Consider the following 24,959-nt stretch of genomic DNA (forward strand, 5'->3'; position numbering starts at 1 on the left):
TAGCTTCTCAACAAACTTTGCAAGAAACTGCTGTGGAGAAAACTGTAGACCTAAGTAAATTTACCGTCTCATGGTTTCATTGGTGTTGAGAGTTTTTGTATTTATAATGAAAGCAATTTGGAAAAGCACTCCACCTATGGCAAAAGAGAATGGGCCTTGTAATCCTGTGCATCAGGGCTAAGCGTCTCAACTAGTGCGGGCTCCGTAAAATTAGCATAATCAAAAGCTTTACATTTGTCGGTGTCATAATTCCGATGGAAGGTCATTACTAGTTTGGGGAGCATGCTGAACGTTTCTCCATATAAAAAAAAAGAGAAAAACCTAATTAGTTTGCACAACAAAAAAACAAAGGGCCAAAACACGGCTGCACTGCGGGCTATCTCGCAGATAACTCTCTTAGCCAGACACATTTTGTAATTAGTTTTTCCCCTCTGCTGGGATATTCAATAACCTGCAGTTGAAATGATGGAATAAGAGATAGTGATACTTATCTCAAACGTTTCCTTGCCGTAAAAAAAATAATCCTGTCATTCAAAAGGAGAGGATTAAAACTAAAAAGACCTCTTTTTGATGGAGGGACACTCCATCATGGATTTCGTGGAGAAGCATGTTTATATGGTCTACTTAATTGTTTGTCTCTCCAGTCCTCCCTCAGACTTGCTTGTTTGGAAGCTAAACATTATCATCAAATATTACAAACATCAAATACTAAATTGATTAATAGAGTGATAAGTAGCTTAAGCGAGGCCAGGGATCTGCATTCAAGAGATTAATTCATGAATTACTCCTGTGTTTTCCCACCTTTTATGTGTGTGCTAACTGAAGGGACTTTCACTTAAACAGTCAAACTTTAATATGTGTGTGTGTGTGTGTGTGTGTGTTCTTGTACTTGCAGCATACTGAGGACCAGTGAGGTCATTTTTAAGCAGTGAGGACATTTTGGCCGGTCCTCACTTTGTATTCATTGAAATCACTTCCTTAGGTTGCTATAACATGCTATACTCAATTTGAAAAAAAAAATAATAATTTTGGACGAAAAATTTTGGGTCAAATTTTTTTTAAATTTTGGGTCAAATTTTTTTTAAATTTTGGGTCAATTTTTTTTTAAATTTTGGGTCAATTTTTTTTTAAATTTTGGGTCAAATTTTTTTTTAATTTTGGGTCAAATTTTTTTTTAATTTTGGGTCAAATTTTTTTTTAATTTTGGATGACATAGTATGACATTTTTGTAAAATTTTGGACCAAAAATTGTGTGTGTGTGTATGTTGGGGGGGGTTAATGGTAACATGTTAAAGAAGAAAAATATACATATCAATCTCATGTGTGATGCCAATGGTAATGTTATGAACAAATTTAAGTTTTTCATTAAAATCAAAACAATTATTAAATACCGAATCTCATGTCAGAGATGTAATAATAATGTAATGATAATAATAATAATAATAGTGACCCGCCACGGACCAATGGGGAACAAGTCGACTGTATGACTACACAAATGATAACAGAATAAGCCACCCACCCCACCCCACCCCCCTATATTTTTTTAAGGTTAATTTTCCTTTGGATATTATGTCCAGTTTTTTCATGTATTGTATGTGTATTGTTCTGTGTAGCAGTGTAGCTCACAACAATAGTATCTGTGCTCATACAGAGCAGGGTGTGGTTTCACTGACAGCTTAGACCAGGGGGGGGTTGTTCTATGTAAATGTGATGATTCTGTCTCTTTGCTCCCAGAAGGTGTAAATCTTTGAGGCTAAAATGCTCAGATTTACATGTGTTTGACATTGTTGGAAAGCTTAGAAATCTCACTTTCAGAATCAATCATGTAAAATAACTCCAAATGTCCCTAAGTAGACTTGTGACCGGTTTTGCCATGGCTGGACACATAAATTATTAACATTAAATTAAATTATTGATTTAATTTAGTAAGATATTATATGACCTCAAACTCTCGACCTCTGAGCTGACACACAACACTATCTTCCATAGTCATTTTTAATACCTTTGTCCATCTACTTTTGTAGTTGTCCTCTAATTTCTGCCATTTCCCATTTTATTCTCAGTGTTAGTGGCTTTTCTTCATCTTTTATAACTAATGGTAAGCACTGACGTATTTGGCTTATTCAAATTTGTAAGTAAAAATTACAACTCCCGGCCGTCACGATCGCTGCTGAGCTCAACTGAACTAAGAAAGGAACGAATCAGTTCATGAATAATTTGTTCTTTCGAAAGAATCATTCATGACCGACACAACACTAACGTGGCCCTGGGGGGGGGGGGGCCCAGACACTGGCCACTGGCTGTGGAGCGTTGATGGACAGATATGTTGGTGCATTCACATGTCCAGAGTCTGGGAGATGTGATTACTTCTGACAACTTGTTTGTTCTCATTCCACCTGGCTGGAGCCAAACCCCTGAGCCCCACCACAGGTCAGAGCCGTACTGTGCAAGGAGCAAAACATCTACCTTAATAAACCATTCTTATTTGTCAACCAAGGATTGTGGGACAGTTTAATGTATATAAAAAAACTGAATACACTAACATATATATTCTTTGCTGTTTGTGGTGAATACAGGATCTTCTTCTTCTGTGATCATATTTTATCGTGTACATTTTGACCATGTTATCGCTGTCACTACAACAGTAGAGTTGACCTGGACTTGACATAATCAGCACACCAGCTCTCAGAAGCGCAGCTCCCCCTCTGGAATGGTAGATGCACTGCTACTCATTATCAAAAAAAAATGGCTTCATCACGACTCCCCGTCGCAGTTACACCTTTGACGCGGAGTCGGAGTGATTGTTACGTAACGATTGCAGGCTTTTTCAGACTGCTTGCAGAGCCTGAGAATACAATAAAACCCAGTGTTTTCAGCAGTGGCTGAATTGTTTGTTTTGAAACTGTAGGGCTTCATAGACGAGGTAATGGCACAGATACACACCAAAAAACAGTGTTAATTGGAACTTCCCGTCAATGGGCGCTTTAAACATTTAAACCTGAGTGGCAACCTATTTTTATTGCTCAGTTCATCAGACAAAATGTGTGACTGTTATTTGTCTTCAACAATTTCATGTTCAGCTTGATAAATCAAATTGGTGTTGCGTATATGGATAGTATGTATCAGCTTTTTGAAAGCGGTAAGATTGTAAAGCCTGCTTTTGTCACACAGGCTGTTGGTTATCAAGATGTATCTTATTGTCATTTTGCTGCTATGGTCATGACTGATGAGTAATAAGTCTATACAGTCTATACAGCTATGATACAAATAAGTTTAAATTCATGGACAAACACTGGATGGCGATTTATGACATAATAGAAGGAAATTACAGAGTGATGTAAAAGTTATCTTACATTCATTAATTTGCATGCTGAAATATCTCAATGTTGTTGAGGATTGAGTGGATTCCAGTTTTGGTTTTAATGGTGCTAAGAGGATAAATTGGTGGTACCACCAATGTTTTGACCTACCCGCACAGTATTTCTGAACAATTGCAAAGTGTAGCAGTTGATGTAGCAGTGTTGTACTTTGATTACTTTGATTTACATCGTCTCATATAGAATACGTTGTCATGCAAGTTTGACACAGGCTCCCCCTTCATGAAGAATGCATCATACATTTGACTTCTACATTTTTAAATTTTAAACATGTCAAACTTTTTTAATAGCCTAACTGTAATTAGCATGACATTCCTATTAACCACAGCTACTAACATAGTCATTATTTTAGCATTTTAATTCTGTAGTATGTTCCATGAAGTATTGCACTCAACATAGCCTGTTTTCTGCAGGTGTCAAAACAATTTTGGATCAATCATTGGACTGTTTTTAATGAATGGATTTGGTGACATAACAATGATGGATGCGCCTGTTTTTTTTTTTTATGATCTTACCTGCTATGCATTTCCACAAAGTGTGCGGCTGTTTACAGAGACATCAAACTAAATCAATAGACTGCAAATGGACAGGTCTCTAAACACTCACTCCCTTATTAAGCAGGTTAAATTTTAGACACAGACTTGTGCCCACACACACTCCAGAGAAAACCTTAACCCCTTTTAAGTGGCCCTGTGAGTATAAGTTGTCTTCTTTAAAAAAAAAAAAAAATATATATATATATTCACTTGTTATCTCCTCTCAAGCCTCCAGGTATGACAACATTGGCCTGCTGGCTTTCAGGGACCTGACATATGTGAATCAACATTATTCAGGAAAACTGAATGGAAAAAAAACAAAACTGAAAAAAGAGACCCTCGAAAAAAAACAAATGAAAGTGTGTGAAGGACATAGCCTTCTCTGAGCTATTACAAAAATGCATGCATGCAATTCTTCAGTGTTTTGGATGAGCTTGGCTAAATGTAACCGCTTCTTTGGAGGAGATCTTTAGTCCTCAGGTGAAGCTGGATTATGAGGAAAACGTTGCTATTCTGCAAACTTAATCGACTCAGAAACCTGCACATACAGAAGTGTGTGTTGACGATGTGCACACCCACTGTTCAAAGCCGCTGTAGAGGGAGAGAAGGCAGACTTTTGAAGATGGCCCCCTGAGTTGCAGACCACTCTCCACTCATGCACATTCACAAAGCATATCATTAAACATAATAGGTTTTTTATCACTGACTGTCAAGAAATACTGCTGCATTTGCATTCAAATTTAATTTGCCATACTGAAGCTCATGCATCCAGGAAATCTTCCTGTGTGCCCCAACCGCCAACCCCCCAACCCCCCGCCGTGTTGTACACACACGCATGGACACACACATAGGTATCTATGCTCATGCTTTTTAATACCATCATAAACCATCATAAATAGTGAAGCATAAAGCCCCTATATTCACAAATCTGTTTGCTGCTGTTATTTTATGCTATAATGTATACACATAAAATCATATACTCTGAAACCAACAGTGTTTGGTTGCTGCTGAATTTGATTTGATTTGATATACCGAAATGTAAATAAATATGTTAATTTATTTTTACTGATATTTATATATAAGTAACAGCAGTTTTGTTGAACTAGCAATTGGATTTTGCTAATCACTGGAAACACTGTGCTGTCAGAACACTTTCAGAAATAAATAACCGTGGAAAAAAATCACTATCTTTGTATTTTATAGATGTATTTTTCCCCTTTTGTCCTCCATTCTCAAACAAATGTACTCAGTCGTCATCTGAGAAATGGAGCTATTGTGAAATCGAGACTCTGCTCCTCTGCCTTGCCGTCTCTTGTCTCTTTTCACCTGGAGTAATGCAGACTCCATTTCACAGACAAAATATCCTCTGTAGAAGCTGTCAAAGTGTTTACCCACAGGCCTGAGTCTCTGTCTGAGGCCTGACATCTAATATAGAGAACTGGCCCTGCAGCATCCAACGCATTCCCTGCCAAAACATCCATGCTGAGAATGAGAGAGGGAGAGAGCCAAACACAGAGACAGAGAGACATGCGGCGAATGGGCGGGCGGTGGGTGTGATGAGGTGAAACGGGGAGAAGGGGGTAGGGAGAACATGGGATAACCTGGTGGGCTAAAAGGCGAGAGGTGGGGGAAAAAAGAAGGGTAGGAGGTTGGAGGACAGGAAGTATCAAGAGGTGAAAAGTTACTGAAACAAGAAGCACTTGAAAGCTCTTTCTTTTCGAATCTTCTCTTTCTTATGTTTCTATGCAAAAACGTTGTCCATGCACATGCACAAAATACATCTCCTCATTAAGTTTATTTCCATCGTGAAGAGTTACATGATGTACAGTATGTAGATGTTTATATTCTTGTTATATCTTTTTAATTGCTTATTCTAATCATACTTCTGCTATAACAATTGCATTTCCCTGTTGTCTAATCTAATGTGAGACATCAATCATTATGTTTAATACCCATAATCATAACAATGTGCACTAAACACAAGTTACGTTTTTTATTTTTTGCTTTGTTTAAAAAAAAAAACAACAACAAAAAAACAAGTCAATTCAAGTTTCGATGTTAAAAAAAAGGGAAATGGGAAACCTGAAGCTGGTAGTATTGCTATACAAAAATATACTCAAGTGTGTTGCTGTGCTGCTGGGTGATCCACAGAGGACTGAGAAACAGAGAAAACAAAGTATAAGATTGTTCTTGGTGAAATAAATATAACATTTTTGGACAAGTTAGTTGTATGTCGAGACATGTGTGGTGCCTGGTGAAACTGGAAAACCTACAATTATTAGTAATTAGAAAGCATGAAAGCAGCAAATATAATCAACATAGATTCCACTTTCTGCTTTTCAAAGAGTGGTCAACTGGATTTCAAATAATAATTTGTTGAAATTGTTAAAGTAATCTAGAAGTATACACTTGCTTGACAAGATGCAGCAAGTCTGAAAAGCAAATGATATTAAACAACTTAATGCTCCAGTATGGAAAACTCTACTCATCTCTGTGGACTTCTGAGTAATTACCACGACACTGCGGTCCTCCTGATTTGACTTGGTTTTTTAAATGTAAAAAAAGCTGATGACGTGTTGTCCTCTGTTTCGCTCTCTTTGTCTCAGAGCTTGATTTACATTACACTGAAAGGAGAAATTATTTATCAATAAAGCCAAAACAATCCTGCTTGCTGTGAAAGTGTAAACTCTGTGGCACTGGTCCAACTACGTGTACTTATCAGTTAGTGCTGGGACCGATTAAACGAGCACAATCCTCCGTGTTTTTTTAAAACAGTGAGCTTCGCTGAGAGCGCCGCCACCAGAGAGGTTGAACAACTTTATCGGGAGACGTGAAGAGAACTTATCCCCTCTTCTCTTTGCTCAGTTTACGTATGATGCAAGCACGTTTGTGCATGCACATAAATCGTCATTGCAAATGAGACTTGCAAATGCATTGGAGGGTATGTTTTTCGAAAAAAACTTTTTTAATATGAGAGTCAATGGGAGAATTTTTGGGCGTCTATCAAATCGCCCCAAAAGAGACAGGACCATAAAACGTGACTTGAATCTTACGATTCTGATTGGACAATGACAGATAATATGTCTAGAACACTGATAATAACTACTTTTGCTGGCAGAGACGATTGAAAGGAATATTAGTACTTAGGATCTTTGGAATTGATCAGGATAAAAAATTCTCTTTCTCCTCCTAGTTGGGAGGGCATCGCCCAAATCGCCCCTATACACCGTCTGCCCCTGTTCAGCTCTTGGGTTCAGTATAATTTATTTAATTTACTTACAGCCTTTTCACCTTTGTCACACAGATGGAATATCCAGCCTTTGAAATCAAACCAACTTCCCGAGCCAAACTCTGTTTTCTCCTTGAGTGTTTATGCAATAAATGCAATAAATGTGCTACTTTATCACTTTTTTGTACCTCTGGAGTGTGGAGGGTAGTGAAAGGTATATGTTTTACAACCTATGAGGAAGACATTTCTATAAAATGGGAGCTGCCTCTTGAGCACCATCAAGTTTTACTATCATCTTAGCTTGCACAAGGAGAGCAGAACCTAAACGGTGGTGGCTGCACACACACACACGCACACATTTACAGAGACAATAATGTGCGCCATCTAGTGCAGCTGAATGTGCTCATGTTATACATACTGTAGCCACACACACACACACACACACACACACACACACACATTCTTGTACTTGCTGCATACTGAGGACCAGCATTTCCACTTTATATATTTGTAACACAATTACAAATATATACTTCATGAATGACATCTACAAAGAACTACTTTTAAAAAAAATTTTGGTCCAAAATTTTACAAAAACGTCATACTATACTATGTCGACCAAAATAAAAAAAAACGTTTTGACCAAAAAAATTTGGTCCAAAATTTTACAAAAACGTCATACTATACTTTGTCGACCAAAATAAAAAAAAACATTTTGACCCAAAATTTTTGGTCCAAAATTTTACAAAAACGTCATACTGTACTATGTATAACAAAATAAAAAGAAAATATTTTGACCAAAAATTTTTGGTCCAAAATCTTACAAAAACGTCATACTATACTATGTCGACCAAAAAAAAAAAGATACATTATGACCAAAAAAATTTGGTCCAAAATTTTACAAAAACGTCATACTATACTATGTCGACCAAAATAAAAAAAAACATTTTGACCAAAAATTTTTTGTCCAAAATTTTACAAAAACATCATACTATACTATGTCGACCAAAAAAAAAAAGATACATTTTGACCAAAAATGTTGGTCCAAAATTTGACAAAAACGTCATACTATGCCATCCAAAATTTTAAAAAAATTTGACCCAAAATTTTTGGTCCAACATTTTTTTTTTTTTTTTACAAATTGAGTACAGCATGTTATGGCAACCTAAGGAAGTGATTTCAATGAATACAAAGTGAGGACCGGCTAAAATGTCCTCACTGCGTAAAAATGACCTCACTTTGTTGGTTAAAAACCCTCACTGGTCCTCAGTATGCTGCAAGTACAAGAACACACACACACACACGCACACACACGCACACACCAGTTTCACAGTGGGGGGGATCTCAATCCAATTAGCTTGATTATTAATTAAAGTGTGCACTCAGTGGAGAGCTGGCGCTCATGTAGGCAGCCCAGAGGAGGAGACTGCTGAGAGGGTTTTGAACTCACTGTAGCAGTAGGTGATTAGGCCGCATGGTCAACATACCTATCCATGCTCTCTCTCTTTACACACAAACACACTCACACACACACACACACACACACACACACACACACACACATACACACACATAGAGAGAGAGAGGGAGTTGCCTGTTCACTCTAAACAATTTGCATTGTATCATTTATTTTCCCTGCATAGAAACACTCTCATTGTGCCCACATCCATGCAGTGCTCTGGCATATGCAAGCAGACATGCTTGTCATTCATATAACATGCATCTGTGTTCTAATGCGAGTGTGATCTGTCTCTGAGGCTTTGCCTCTCAAAGAAGAAAGGAGAAGGCTGAGAAAAATTGCTGTGGAGGAAAATTTACGATAAAAAAGAAACAAAAGGCTCACCAGAACACTTATGGAATAGTGAATATGCAGTGACAGGAGTGAGCAACTGCAACTTACTGTTTATATGAAATTTCCATGAATTTAAAGGGGCAATTCAGTTTTTAAGTGTGGCTGTATTAAGTTTTGACAGATTCTGAACACTTTCCATTTTCCGAGACCTGCCTGGAAACTCACTGATAACACTGCTGCCATCATGGACCAAAATAAAAAACAGATTTTAAGCACCTTATAAAATAATAAAATGTATGCCTGTGTATATTGCTACTTTATTTATACTTCAGTTGATGGCCTTTTCCAGCTTTTAACTGAAGTTTAGAAGCCACTAACTCTCCCGCATCAAAGTCCATAAAGAAAAAAAAAAAAAATTAGGGCGTGGGGACACGGGAGCTGCTGGTCTTCCTCCTTTGGTCAGGTTCTATCACTTAGGTCAAGCAGAATGAAGGATTTCAGACACCAAAGTCAAAACATTATACAATTTAACATCATAGCACTCAGAAGTTGGTAATCCATATCGTTCGCCATCAGTAAGTTCAAGGGTTGATTTTCTCCCTGGGCTTTGGTCTAGAGAGCGAGTGGTTTACAACCACCAGTTTCGAACCAGAAAAAAAGATGCTGTTGAATGGCAAAAAGACATATTCTTAGCTATTGTAAGCTAATGTGAAGGTGAGGTTACTGTTTATAATGTTTCAGTACCTCATACAAGCACATGTTGTTTTATCATATCAAAACATATGAATCGCTGAAACTTCTTATTTTCCTCTTAAATCCTCTGCACAGTCAGCGATAAAAAATAAATAAATTAATAAAACAGTAGTGGAAATCTTGCTGAGATGATACATCTAGACGTTCAGAATTCTTCTACAATCTGTCTACAATCAGATTTTTATTCACCCTCACACAAAATATGCAGCTATAGAACTTAATGTGTAGACTGACGCTCCATGACAGATGAGTCAGTTGTCAGCTGTGATTTGAGGCATTGCCATGTCATCTGAATCTGAATATGTGTGTGTTTAAAGGAAATTCTGGTTTTATAGTGTTATTGTCAGCCTTATCATTTTTCATTTTATTAGGTTGTCGATTCAGTGTACACAATTGTTTAAATATATATATATATATATTATTATATTATACATGAAGCCAAAGTCTTTCTGTTTGAAACTTTGATTCTGTCAGCTCAGCACCATGTGGTATCGGTGGTAATTTGTTGGAGTAAATGACCCAGAAATGACAAGTGAAGTACGACTGTAAAAGCCCAAATGTGTATCAAGGCTGCTCAGTGCATGCCTTTAAAACATGCTAATAGATACAGTAGTAACATTCTTATTTTATCCTTTAGTGCAGCCGTTCCCAAACCTCAGAGCGCACGGCTCAATTTAAATTGAGCCGAAAAAATCTTTCACCAGAAAACGCAACTCTATAAACTCATTGTGTTATTAATTTGGGTTACATATTTAAAATACATTGATTTGAAATAAATTAATTAATATGAAGTCTTTTTAAATCTACTCATTTGTAGACAATTACAATACCAAAAGTTTAAGGTTTATGTTCATGTTTTTTGTTTCAGCCATATTACAGTCAAGACATTTAGTCAGGCATATCAGATATTATATATGTCTGATTTTGTTCAACAATGCCAATAAATATATTGACACAAATGTCAACAGATTAATTTCATGCAAACCATATACTATTTTAAAAAGGTCCTTGTTCAGTGTTGGATATTATTAGGACACTGCTTGGAGGGAAGGCTTCACTCATCATTTCATTCACAGCGTTGAATTAATGTGTTCTGCTGACCCCGCCCTCGACCTGGTGATTTACATTGTGACTCAAAAACACAGATTCTAATAAAATTTCAGCCGACGTATCCACTCTCTCCTGGCTAACTGACAAATGCAATACACAGTGCAGAGCTCCAACAGGGACATTTAATGAAAATGAGGAAGCGGAGACAAAAATGGGATAAAACCTTTTAGAAGCTAATCCAGGACCTCTATTAACCCATTGACGCCGGGAAAGCATTGCCGCATTTCTACCATTGATGCCGGGAGAGCGGCTGTGCGTTTTATTCTATTATAGACGCCGGTAAAGCTGATAAGTCGATTTTCAGGTGTAAGCGCTCACATACTTTTTGAATTGCGTTCCTATCTGCTACAGAGGCTGAGAAATCGGTCATTTAGTAGCCATTGAAGCTCAGGTTTTAGAGACATTATTTTTTTCCAGGCGCTTCAGGCCTTAATGGGTTAAGGAAACAAAGATGGAAGGGTAAAAAAAAATAATATTTAAATCCCAGAAAGAGGGCACCTCTTTTCTTTACCCTTTTGTTATGAGAGAACTTTATTCGCCAACTTTGTGATGTTGTGCTCACGAACAGATCAAGAATGACTCACACAGGTTTATCTCCCCCCTCTGAGTGTTTTGAACTTGACATACTCCAATTCAAGCACCTGAAAACAGCCTTAAATACATATGAGCCAAACCAAATAGATTGTGAGTCAGCAAGTATAAGAACAATCACAAAACTAAACAGATTTTAGAATCCTTAAAGTGGAACCTTTGAGACACATATTTTAACATCCATCCATTGTCTAGCACTTTTTCCCCACTGTTGTAATATTTCACTGATGTTGCGTCCCATACTTCTGCTTTCCTGGCCAAGTGCATTATTTTCAACGGAGCCGGCAAACACAAGCCATGGAACCGTCCATGCTATCCGTTTTGTATGCTTTTGTGTTTTTCAATTCTTGCTATTCGAAAAAAGCCGGCTCAATGCTCTTCCTATGACAGCGTTTTTTATCCGTCTCTCTTTTTCTGGCTCTGGCATGACGAACGTCTACATTAACACTATTGCTGCCTTGATTTTATAACGGCTAATGTGTGTGTGTGTTTGTGTGTGAAGTGCCGTAAAACACTACATGTTTGCAAGACCTTCAAGAGACCTGATTCTGAGGACTCTGGGTCATTTACATACCATTCAAGCACATCAACACATGTTTGTGCCGGCCCTAGAGCTAGTGAATAACAATGCATCCACATAAGCCGTGGCGGGCCACATAGTATAAGTACAATCTTTGCCAAAGTAAATCTTTGCCAAAACCTATTAAAACTCAATGACATATCGGCTCTGGGTCTGGACAGAAATAGTCTTGGTCCCGGACGGCGGTCTGTTTGACCTAGTGACAAAATCATGTTCCTGTGCACAGCAACATTCCACTAGTAATGTGAGACAACTGCAAATAGGTTGGTGTATGATTAAAAACACACAGGTTTCACAATTGAATATGCTGCTCAGAAAACCTGGCCATCCAGCAGTTTCACGGGTTAAAAACTTCTTGACTTCTTGTTAATTAGCGCTTCTCGAGGTCCAGACTCTACATTTGCCTATTACAGCCAAGTCGCCCTGATCATTAACACTGTACTAGATTGAATATATTCTGTAACATAAACAACATACAAGAGTCTCCTTAAACTTAATTTACAATTGATTACTGAGCTTGAAACTTAATGGAAGTCCAACAGTGAATGCTAAGTTGGAAAAAGGTTTGGACCACTGTTTTACAGATGGTGAATAGGGATCAATATGTTGAGTCTTTTTCTTGCCCAACTACAAGACGAAGCACTTTAACATCGTTCATTTAATGTACTTCACCCCAGAGAGTCTCCACGGGATGAACAGTGCCTCTAAATTTGTGTCCTCGTTGTAAAACAGGTATTCTCTTGCATATAGGATTACATAAAACTGTACCACTACCATCAGAGACAAGAACATAATTGTAGCTGGTATACCTTGCTAAGTCAGACTCTTTTTGCCAGGGGACCAATCAGTAACTGCCCTGGGACAAATGGCTGAACCCACAATTCATTAAAATGGCTCTAACTGCTGGCAATAAAGGCGTAACCATGTCATGGAAGAATAGAGACCCTCCCTTCTTCTTCCATGTGGTTCAAAGAATTAGTCTCATACTGGCCTGCAAAAAGAATAATGTTCAATCCTACAAGAAACCCATCTATCTTCAAGAAATGCTAGAGTGACTTTAGGCTTTAAAACAAAGAATGACCCCAGTGGGTATAATACTGTAGAAACACCTGCACTTCAGTTCTGCTGTGAAAAAAGGGACACCTTTATGAGTAGGAGGTAGCAACCCGATATATGGGCATAACACATTCTGATATATGTATTGTTCCCTATGCCCAACTGCAGATGTCATTTAATCTCTTTTGTAGTGAAATTAACATAACATGTTTCATACTCATATCTACAACTGAGTATTAGGGCCACCTAATAAGCAAAAAAATATTTTGCCATTAAGAGATTAAAGTCGACACTTTGACACGTCAACATTAAACTCGAAATGTCGAGAATAAAGTTGAAATATCATGTCGACTTTAATCTTGACCTTATGTCTGTATTCTGGACACTGAAAACTAGTTTGGAGAGAAAGCAACCGCTCCACAGCTGCAGTTTGAGTGGTTCTGCGCTAAAACGCTTTATTGTTAAACCCAATTCTGAAGTCAAATTTGACCAAATTATCTACACAAGGCATTTTGGCCTGATTCCGGAATCAGTGCAGGCCCTGTGGAGCGGTCGCTATCTCTCCCAACTAATTTCAACTTTATTCTCGTCATTTCGAGTTTAATGTCGACATCTCGAGATTCATGCTGAGATTCATGCTGATAATATTCAGCAGATAATAATATCCCTAGCAATGACCTTTATCATTAATACCATCCGATCCTGACTCTGACTGTTGTAATTTGGTTTGATCAAAACTGAACTGAACTTACAGTCTCCTGTCTTGGATTTGCTGAAAAAACATCAAATGCATTAGATCAAAGTTAGGGTTGGAGATCCTGGAAAAACAGTTTGAGCAGGCAAAATTTTGAATTCAAAATTCCAAGCCTCTTTCTAAGAAAGATTTTCTTCAGACTTCCCTCTGAAGCTATGCCTCCAGAACGCCTAACGAACACAGATTAACTGTGCTATGACAGTTATGAACTGAAGGTTGCTCCAACAAGGAATCAAGATCAGATGGAACACGATCAGACTGTGAATACATATTTGTGTTGTTCTCCTCAACTACAGGTGTAGAAAACTTCAACATCGTAGTAAATCTTGTAGTACTCTGGGATGGGGGTTCCTCAATCCAAGAGATTAAACACTCATCCTCGACATCGCTCGTGTCAGCAGCATCTGAGCTCTTTACAGCTGATGCTTGGCGTGTTCAAGGCTGGCGGAGAAGTTTAGGTGTAGGTTGCTATTCCGTTTCAGCAGGAAGGAAGTTAAATGAGAGCAAGAGATCCCTGTGCAAGGTACGGGCAGGGCCCTCTTGGCTTTCGGGCTTTACCGTGTAGACTGGCAGGTCTACAGCACGCTTGGTCAAAACATAGATGTCAGCATCCCACTTATCTGCAAGCTTGTGCTTGCCACGTAGTCGCACATTCCTTACTAAGACCCTATCTCCAGGTTCAAGATCAGAAACTATCACCTTTTTGTCAAATCGGGCCTTGTTCTTGTCAGCAACTTTCTGTGCATTTCTGGAAGCCAATGTGTAGCTTTCTTCCAAACGGGATCTGAGATTCTGCACATATTGCAAATTAGATTTTTGCTGGTCTCTTTTCAAGGGTAATCCAAAAACTAAATATACTGGCAATCTGGGCTTGCGTCCAAACATAAGCTCATAAGGAGTGAACCCTGTAACATCGTTTCGAGTGCAATTGTAATCATGTACTAGGGGTTTCACAAAATCTCGCCAATGTGACTTTTGCTTGTTCTCCCGAGTGCCTAGCATGCTCAACAAGGTTCTGTTGAATCTTTCCACAGGGTTACCCCTGGGATGGTATGGGTTGGTTCTGATTTTCTTGATCCCAGAGACTTCACATAACTCCTTTATCAGCTTAGCCTCAAAATCAGGACATTGGTCACTGTGTAGCCGCTCCGGTATACCATAATGGACCATGAAGTTGTCCCACAAGCACTTGGCGACAGTTTTAGCCCTCTGATTGGGTTTAAGCAAATCGATTGCGTATTTAGTAAAATGGTCCGTAATTACAAGAATGTCTTTGGTGTTACTGCTATCGGGTTCAAGACTCAGAAAATCCATACATACTAGCTCTAACGGTCTTGAAGTCCTGGGGCCTCATTTATAAAACATGTGCGTAGGACCGACGTCAAAATTGGCGTATGCACGAAACACAGAAAGTGCTTACGCACAAAAATATCCTGATTTATAAAACAGTGCACACGCACGCCCTACGCTGATTGCTGGGAAAATGGGAAGAGTCAGAGGGAAAATTTTGGGAGAGTGGGAAATCGACTAGCAAACGAACTAGGAGTCTTAGAAATGACAATAAGCCCTACAATAGTTTATCCAGTAACACAATTATGGATGCTTGAGGGCTCAGAAATAGATTGGCACTTGCTCGAGCTTAAAAGAAAAGGAAAATGCCAAATAGATTTGGTAAGTGCATTTAAGTGTCATGTAATGGGAGAATATAGTGAATTTATAATCATATACAGATGGAGCTAAGGAACCCGAAACAGGAGTGACAGGGTTTGGGGTGACTGTACCAGCAAATAGAATTGGACTAAATAGGAGAACATCAGATATGTTAGGGGTCTACATGGTGGAGATGCTGGCAGTGTTGTTGTACTAAGATGGGTGGAAGAGGTTCAGCATAATAAGGTACTGATTTGCTCTGATTCATCATCAGTTCTATCGAACATGAGTTCATTTCATTCCAAAAGCCGACAGGACATATTCTATGAAGTTGTGCAGTCAGTGAATAGAATAATGAAGAGAGGAAGTCAAGTTAGATTTATGTGGGTACCAGCATATGTAGGAGTCAGGGGGAATGAGAGGGCAGATGAGTTGGCAAAGAGGGCATTAAGGACAAGTAGAGTATAGATGGAAGTGAGTGTCAGTAAGGCAGAGGGTGAATTCCAATTCCTTGCTTAACCCTCAATCTCAAAAATGCACACCTCCGTTAGTGCAAGTGCTGTCCCGATTCTCAGAAAAATTAAGATGAGGGGCCGTATCGCCCTCAATATTGAGATTTTTCGAGACCACCCTTGGAAGGGCTACCCAGAATGCATTGCTTGTTTTCATATAACAAAGATTGCGGCGAAAGCAACAATACGAGTATGCTACAAATTAAGCATTTTCTTTGTTAACAGAGATATAAAAGTGATGACAACCATTGTATTATCTTAGTTTAGGCCCATATTATGGATTACTGACGTCATTGTTGCGTAACATTTATTTTTATTTTACGACCTTTTGTCAATAGCCGGCCAGTTCGGACAAGTGATCGTTTGCTATCGTTTATTTTTCAATAAGCCGTGATGTGTAGTAACTGTCAGCTGAATGTCCGTGGTTGTGGTATTTGTATGATTTTATCTTATAACTAGCTGACAACCTAATAACTTTACTGACAAACTGATCGTAATAAATAATCGTGATGTAAATGTGTTCTTCTTCTTTTTTGGAGTTGACAGACTGGACGCAGCTTTCGCGTTATTCAGCCCCCTACAGTCTGAAGACGTATCTGCATTTCAGGGGTGTCCCATTTCTAAGTGACAAAATAACCCTCAACACTTGGTTTTGAGGGACAGTTAAGATTAAGGGTTGAGCTTGAGGGTTAAGATTGAGGGTTAAGATAGGAATTGGAATTGGCCCTAAGAGTGTAATCTGGGGGAAAATCAATAAAATGTGGCAAGAGAGGTGGGATGGGGAGGGTAGAGGGAAAATACAAAACAGCGTCAGGGTAAATAGAGCAGGTATGAGACACAGGAGAGAGGAGGTAGTGGTGATGAGGTTAAGGTTAGGTCACTGTGCACTAAATAAATCATTTAAATTAATAGGGAAGCATCAGACAGGATTGTGTGAGAGGTGTCAGGAAGAGGAAGAATCTGTGGAACACATACTTTTGAGGTGTAGGGCATATGAGGCACATAGAGCGGTGATGAAATATAATCTAAGGAAATAAGGGGATCAAGAATTTAATTTAAAAGGAGTAATGGAAATGAGGGAGAAAGCACAAGTTACGGTCGTAATACATTTCTTATGGATTACGGGGCTATTTCATAGGGTGTGAAATAGAAATTTGGGGGAATATATGGGATAAGAGTATGTGTGTGTTCTAAAAGAAGAAGACACTTGCAACATGACGAACAGCACAGGCCTCCGACATTAGCCACATTAGCTTAACTTGAAAAAGACTTACCAAGACAGTTTGTACTCAATAAGTCCACATAAACAGGCTTCGGATCGTCTCAGTCATCTCCCGTATCACTTCTGAACATGTTGAACTTGTTCAAAGGTCGCCAGTCACATAAACCAAGCTATTACCTTGATATAACCTGGTTAGGTGAACCTTAAAGTGGCAGGCGCATAACATTAAAGCCCAATTTATACTCCGTATATGCGTAAAGTGCTTTGCGTAACCTACGCAGACGGCAAGAGCTATGAGTGGTCCTCAGGACAGGCCGAGCTAAGCTGCTCTGTGCTGCTCCAGTGCGCACCGAGTGTCCACAGAGGCGGAGCTGATCACCGCCAACAACGTCGCTGCCAAACTATAAATACGTCATATCTTAATACACACAGCACATGTTTAGACTCTAAATGGCAAATTTTTCGCCTCAAATTATCTTAAAACTGCATTCCGTGACACAGAAAAGTGAGAAACAGTCACTGTTGTTAACAACAACAGTCTTTCTCTCTCGGACACCATTGCTCACTGTATCCGAAAGCACAACAACTTTGCATAGCTACCCCTACTGATCGGGCGGGAAACTGCAGTGCGTATCTGTCACCACGACACAGAAGTATAAAGGCTCGAGGGGTCTCCGTGGTTACGCAGTCGGGTAACGCATTACGCAGTCGGAGAAGTATAATGTGGCCTTAAGAATACATCTTCCATTAAATTAAATTCTTCATAAAATAAAGAAACTCTGTTTCTACTGGGTTACAATCATAATCCAATTAATTTGTTCAGACTGTTCCATATGATTAGATGGTGACTCAGCATTTTGTAAAAATTAAAGTCTACAGCAAAATTAGCTCTTACTCACTTAATTTACAATGTCGGCAAACGTATGCAACGCAAAAGTATGATATAACTTTGGCAAATTATTTTCTCATGTAGAGGAAATAAGAGGTGATAAAGCATGGACACCTGGAGTGCCGCTGTAGCCAATACTAGCTGACATACGGTGAAATGCAGGGTACACCCTGGACAGGTCTCTAGACCACTCAGAGATTTACAAGCATTCACTCTCACATTCACACCTATGGTCAATTCAGCGACCAATTGACTTCTGCATGTTTTTGTACCATAGGAGGAAACCAGAGTACCCGGAAGAAAACCCTTTTCTTTTTCGCTGTAAGGAAACTGTACTAGCCACTACCTTGCCATTTCCCCTACTTTCATGAAATGTTACTTACTATTGATTATATGCTTCCACTCCATCGACGTGGAATCATCTATATCTGGATACAGATGATACATTTAGAAACAATTATTTTCAACAGCCCTAATGCATTGTGTGGAAAATGTTAGTTACTTTTATTTCCACTCACTGGTATACACATTCCACTATTTATTTATTTTTTTGCTGCCTATTTATTTTCTCTAATGCTCAGTTCTGGTGTCTTTAAGTGCAAATCTAAAAAAATCACGCACAATATATTTAGCTCTTGTTTTAAAATTAAAATAATGTGGGGGAGCTGCTCATGTTTATTTTATTTTCCAGGTCTGTCAGCAGTTTTCTGCTTGCTGCCTCTAAGAAGCCTCACCAATAAGAAAGTTAGTGCTGTCTGTGTGTGTGTGTACCCACAGGTAGCAAACCCAGGTCTTGTTGTAATAAAATCCTTAATTATCTTGCTTAGTCAATTAAGTTTAATAACAATGACCGGGGGTATTTTATTTAACTTATTTGCTTTTTAAGGCTGCTGTGCTTTTCTTAGAAAAGGGGGTGTGCGGTGAGTGTATGTGTGGCTGAGTGGGAGAGTAAATAAGGCTGGATAACAGCTTCTGTCTGTGTGTCTCTTTCACTTTGTAAGCAATGTGACTGAGGCTTGGGCGGGACCTTGGACGCCAAGGTTGAAGGGGGCTGTCTGTTGATTGGTATAGACATTTCCTATACAAGGACCGCCTCCTGCTTCATTGACACACACGTGCGCGCACGCACACACACACACACACTAAAGAGAGACACACAAAAGTAGGCACATCAACAGACACGCAGTGACACACATACACAGACACACACAATCCTCTGGGGACAGGTGGCATTGACCATGCGTGGGCGAAGCAGAGACCACAGAAGTGATTCTTTACTGCAAGATGCCGTATCTGATTCTGCAGGATAACCTTTGTAGAGCAAGGACACAGAAAGACAGAGACATCGTCTGACAACCTGTGGCTGAGGTGAATAGGGGAGCTTTGTGTGCACCTGATCTCTCTGTGCTATCTCCTTGAATGACTATCTTTCGGTTTGAAATCCTTAGTACATCCGTAATATCACTTTATAAACTCATCTGAGTTCAGTTACTTTGTAACAGATATGTATATGATAAATTAAGTTATATTAAAATGACACAATATTGACTAATATCATTGCAATAATTGATCTACTGCTACTATTTCACACTCATAAAATGAGGTTCTTCCTTCAAAAAACCGTAAAGGAAGACATTCTTGAGATTGTCTGCAAGACAATTTTCCACATTTCAGACATTTAAATGGCGTAGGCTGAAAATTGAGTTTGTTGAAATTGCACAATGAGAGCAATGAAAATGGGTAGGACGGAATAGCATTCTGGAGGAAAATACTAATATTGAATACTGATATGGCACTTGAATAAGAATTTAATGTATTATACAACTTCTGAATCATCACAAACTTTGAATAAAGGGAAACGTGATGCGACCTTAACTTCTGTGCATTGCATACCTAAGTGATCAATACTTCCATTGTACTAATCTGAAGTCCGGAATTATTGCACATGTTGTAAAAGGCCATGGTGCAATCGTTTTTTTTCCCCCCAAACAAACATTTGAAACAGAACAAATGTCAGTGAAATTTACATAATTCAAAAACATCCAGACGATCTTTCCTGCTATTTTCCCTCACAACGTCTGTATTTTTATTTCCACATGAAACATTCGTTTTGAAAGCACAAGCTCCAATATATTGACAATATCAAATATAGAGGGGGAGAAAAAAACCATAATGACAGAATTAAAATAAGACACCAGTCTTTACGATGACTGCATACGTGGTAAGTGCACGCTGCAATGTGACAATAATACATAATAGAACTGCCTAGGGCTGTGTTCACACCGAATACCGTTTTTTTTTTCGTTATGATATTAATTTTTTATTTACCGCCATATCGGTGTATTTGATTACACAACATCCGCGAAGCTGCGGCGCTGCTGTGTGCTTTGCGAGTGGGCGTGCTCTGCATATAAACGTTTCATTAATGTCTATATATTTGTTTCAATCACTGAACGAAGCCTGTCATATTTGGGACAAGAGTCGGGGAACCTTAAATTGCTTGCACAAAACTTTTGATCAGCACATTTGTTTGTTTGTCATTTAAACCTGTGTGCGTAGAGAGAGCGTGAGGGGCGGGCGAGAGAGTGAGCGAGCGAGATCTGCGCTCTTGGTCATCAGTTCATTTACTTATTTTTGTGTAGGTAATATGTTGTGAAATATGTTTAAACTTAAATAAACTACATCTACATGTAGTTATGTCTCGTTGTATTAGCTTGTCCTGTTATTGACGTCATGATGTCATCACCTGACAGTCTGGCTGATTGAAAGCCCCCAGATGCAGCGGATGCAACGCACCCCAGATGCAAATACGGGGTGAATTCCAATTCCTTGCTTAACCCTCAATCTCAAAAGTGCGCGCTCCCTCTAGTGCAAGTGCTGTCCCGATTCTCAGAAAAATTAAGTTGAGGGGCAAGTTTAAGGGCTGTATCGCCCTCAATATTGAGATTTTAAAATCCGATTTTTTATTGTTAAAAAATGTTATAAAGTCATTACTACTCAGTGATCGAGGGATCGATGGATTCGTTGCATCGTGGCTCTCCGTCAGCCTGGCTAGAGTGCTGAAGAGGAACCTGGGGTTGCTCTTATTTTTCTCTATTAACTCTGAGTTATAAGAAGTTCTTGCATGTCTCAGAGCTTTTTTATAGATATCAAAACTGTTCTTCCACAAGTCAAAGTGACTGTCATTATGTGTGGAACGCCACGTTCGTTCTAACTTCCGTGGACTGAGCTTTAACGCTCGAGTTTGGGCTGTGTACCGCGGGGCAGACTTGTCCCGGGTGATAACCTTTTTCTTAAGAGGAGCAACAGTGTTTGGAACTGTTTGCAAGGTTGAATTTGTGTTGTCCACTATACCATCAAGTTCCGTGGGAGAGATGTTTCTATAGTCTTCCTCTGTGATAAAACATGGCTGGAGAGCAGACGAGAGCTGTTCACTAGTTCCACTAGTGTGGAGTTATTCTACAGTATTCATGACAGTAAAATAGACCACCCTAAGTTAATATACTGCAGTAATTATGTTCTCAACCAGTAGAAAATGCTGTGAACACCTGATTATGCATGAAAAAAAAAATACCGTCAGATACCGTGAAACCGTTCGAATTTTGAAAAAATACCGTGATATATATTTTTGGTCATACCGCCCAGCTCTAGAACTGCCAGTAGCATTTATTCCATGCTGTGTTTAATTCTGCAGGAATAATGATAAAAGGAAACAATCAAAGTGTGTGTGAAGACAATAAAGGGAGCGACGGAATGGGCACTTGGTCTCCCACAGGGAATGATTGAGCCCGAACTGGGGGTTGGCTGAATAAATCACACTCCTATCTACAGCAGCTTATGACCTCCAGTGATCTCCCACCAGCTTCTCCTCTGAACAACCTACCCGTTTCTTTCTGGATGTGTGTGGTAGGGACTTCTGCACAAAAGGAGGACCTTTGTTTATATATATATAGATATATATATATATATGATGCTGGTATGACTTTTTTTAGGGCTGTTTATTCACAATATCAATACATTGTCATAAAATTGATGTTTCCTTTTCTTATTTGTGTATTTGAAAAATATCAGTATTATCAGTAAAAAAAAAAAATATATACATATATAATAATACATTTGAATTATTTTGGCATTCCCATGTTGCCTATGTTTAAAAAATTAAAAAAATAAATACAAAATACAAAATTCTCTCTCGTTTCTAAAGGAAATAGCAGGTGAATAATTAAAACAGTCTTAATCAATTGAAATTTGGTACATTTTTGAGACCTGGGTTTCATTGTGTAGTGTGTGTGTGTGTGTGTGTGCGTGCATGCGTGTGTAGCGTTTCTTTGGTAGCCCGATTTTTGTTATCTAAAAAGTTTTCTGTTCAGGTAGTGTATAATCATGTGTGACTGTACATCTCACTATGCTTCTATATAAACACCAACCTGTATTGCTGTGCGTATATTGTAAACCATTATGAATCATCTACTCACACTTGTGTGTACATGCATTTGCATGTGTGCGGGCATGTCTCTCCTCCTCCATTTCTATGGAAATCAAATGTGGCAGCAGCCACAAGTTTGCACATTCCCCCAGTTTTGACTCCATTCAATCAACTGTGTGCATAATTACCCTGGTGCCGTATGGCAATCTAGTGGGACCAAAATATTGCAGTTTGACAAATCCTTCATTTGTATTCAGTCGCTACACAAAGCATCAATCGTGCTGCATGCCAACCCCCACACTCCCTATACACACACAGGGAACTAACTAAATTCCAAACCAAAACTCTTACCCAAATGAACCTAACTTTAACTACAACCCAAAAACATGTGTCCCTGTGTATGTATGCATTCAGGTTAAAGTCTCAACCAGGATATTTAAAAAAAAAACAAGCACACATACACATACAGAAATACACAGCCTCACTAACCATGCCTCTATTTGCTCCCCAAGAGCAATCGATTAGAACAGCGAGACATGCTGGGATCTGAGGTTGTCATTAATATATCGCTCTTCCAGATGGTACCTCCTACAATGCAAGAACTGGGCCGGCAGAAAGGGATGGGGTTTGTTTTGGTGGGAAGGTCTAAATAAAAGCTGAATCAAACAAATTATTTTTCCCCCAAAGATGGAAAAAACTCCTGTAACACTGCAGCAGTTTTCCCCATCATCATTCCATCTCGTCATTCATCCAAAAAGACATCCATCACATGGCAATCAAGTTAGTTACATTGATCTGTTTACATTACACTCAACAATAAAACAGAGCAGATCCATCTGACAAGGATGATTTGATTTTCTTAATCATTAAAAATTATGAACACATCTCATCTATGCACACGTCTGCCACTGCACAAATCCCCACAATCCCACACTGCCTGTGGGCGATTGTTTGAACCAGTGACATTTGGGGCTTATTACATGCTCAGAACACAACATGGTGCAATAGACAAGAAGAACAATTTCAGTTTTCTCTCTGCCTCTTCTTCTCCCTTACTGTCATTTCCTTTCTCCTTTCATTCTGTTTAGGACCGGGGATGAGGGCCAGCAAAAAAGCCTGTAGTAAACAAGGGTGGGGAGAAAAAGAGGAGATTACACAGCTAATAATCCCCGTCTTTCAACATGTGCTGCTTCATATTTCCAAATTAAAGTACTGTGCAAGGAAGGAGCTGATAGAACATTAAATGTCCTCCAGCGCCATTGCAGTGTGCTCATCCCACCCATTCCGGCTTTGCCCTGGGGGCTTGCAGAATACTGAGGGATTTGCAGTGCTGAAGTAAACTAAAGCCATACATCACCCAACTGATCAGGCCCTGAGAGAGAGGCCTGGGCCAATCATTTTGAGGTTAAACAATGTAATTTGGATCTTGTAAGTGCAATTTATTTTGCCCGTCAGACACAGGCAGTGAAACATTTTATCTTTTCCCCCTCCCTCTCTGTTAGATAAAAGGAGGATGCTATTTGCGAGAGGGAGAGCAGGTCCCACAGAGGTGAGACATCAGTGGCCATTAACTTGTTGAAGAGAAAACAGTATAGGAAATAAAGCAATAATGACTAAATTCTTCAACATCTCAAATACCAATCAGGGTTAAGATTAAAGAGAATTCTGTCTATTCACATGGCTTAAACAAATACAGTTCATGGAAGTATTGGTGTATGAAAAGAATACAATCATTGCAGTACAATGCAAGTTGAGCAACAACAGCCTGCCAAAGAGTGAGGAACTGTTCTTCAAACAGAGCAACCTGCAAGTTGATCACAGCATCAAAGTAGTGTTGGTGGGCCAAGGAGGATCATACTGCCTGCAACAGCAGTGCTACAGTCATGAAAAAGCAACAACTAACTTTTAACTGGGTTAAAGTTGTCACTGTGAGGGGGATAAATGTGTTGTAACATACTTTGGTGGGGGGAAATGCAACCACTGTAAATGTGGAGCCTCCAAATATACCAAGATTATCTCTAAAATTCGTGGAAAAGTGCCTGAGAGAGAATAAAATTGCTCGGTACCTCAACAAAGTTTCCTGGGATATGGGGATAGAACTGCAAAAGATCTCTGAGTGCGAATCTGTTTCGACAGCCACGAAATAAGAGTTTCCTGGGCGTGACAGCAAAGTGGATCCATCCTTCGACTGAGATGGAGGCACAGTTATGACATAAATACTAGTGATTTTTTTCCCTCTTTATCAGTGGTACCTGCAGCCTCACAGCAGGAGTCTGCTCTTCTTCTCTACATCATTTCCTCGTTTTTAGTGCTTTTATGTAAAGTGGCAGAGTTTTTCCTCTGTGTTTCTACATCGGGATAAGAAACATTTGCAGGACCAAGACATCTCAAATCGTTAGCTACAGCAGTAGTGTAAAAGGAGGTGTTACTCACAAATGAAGAGGTAAACTGTTGCTCAAGTGTGCAGATAGTTTTTATATTG

This window comes from Microchirus variegatus (genome assembly GCF_963457635.1).
Source record: "Microchirus variegatus genome assembly, chromosome: 4".
NCBI classification, from domain to species: domain Eukaryota; kingdom Metazoa; phylum Chordata; class Actinopteri; order Pleuronectiformes; family Soleidae; genus Microchirus; species Microchirus variegatus.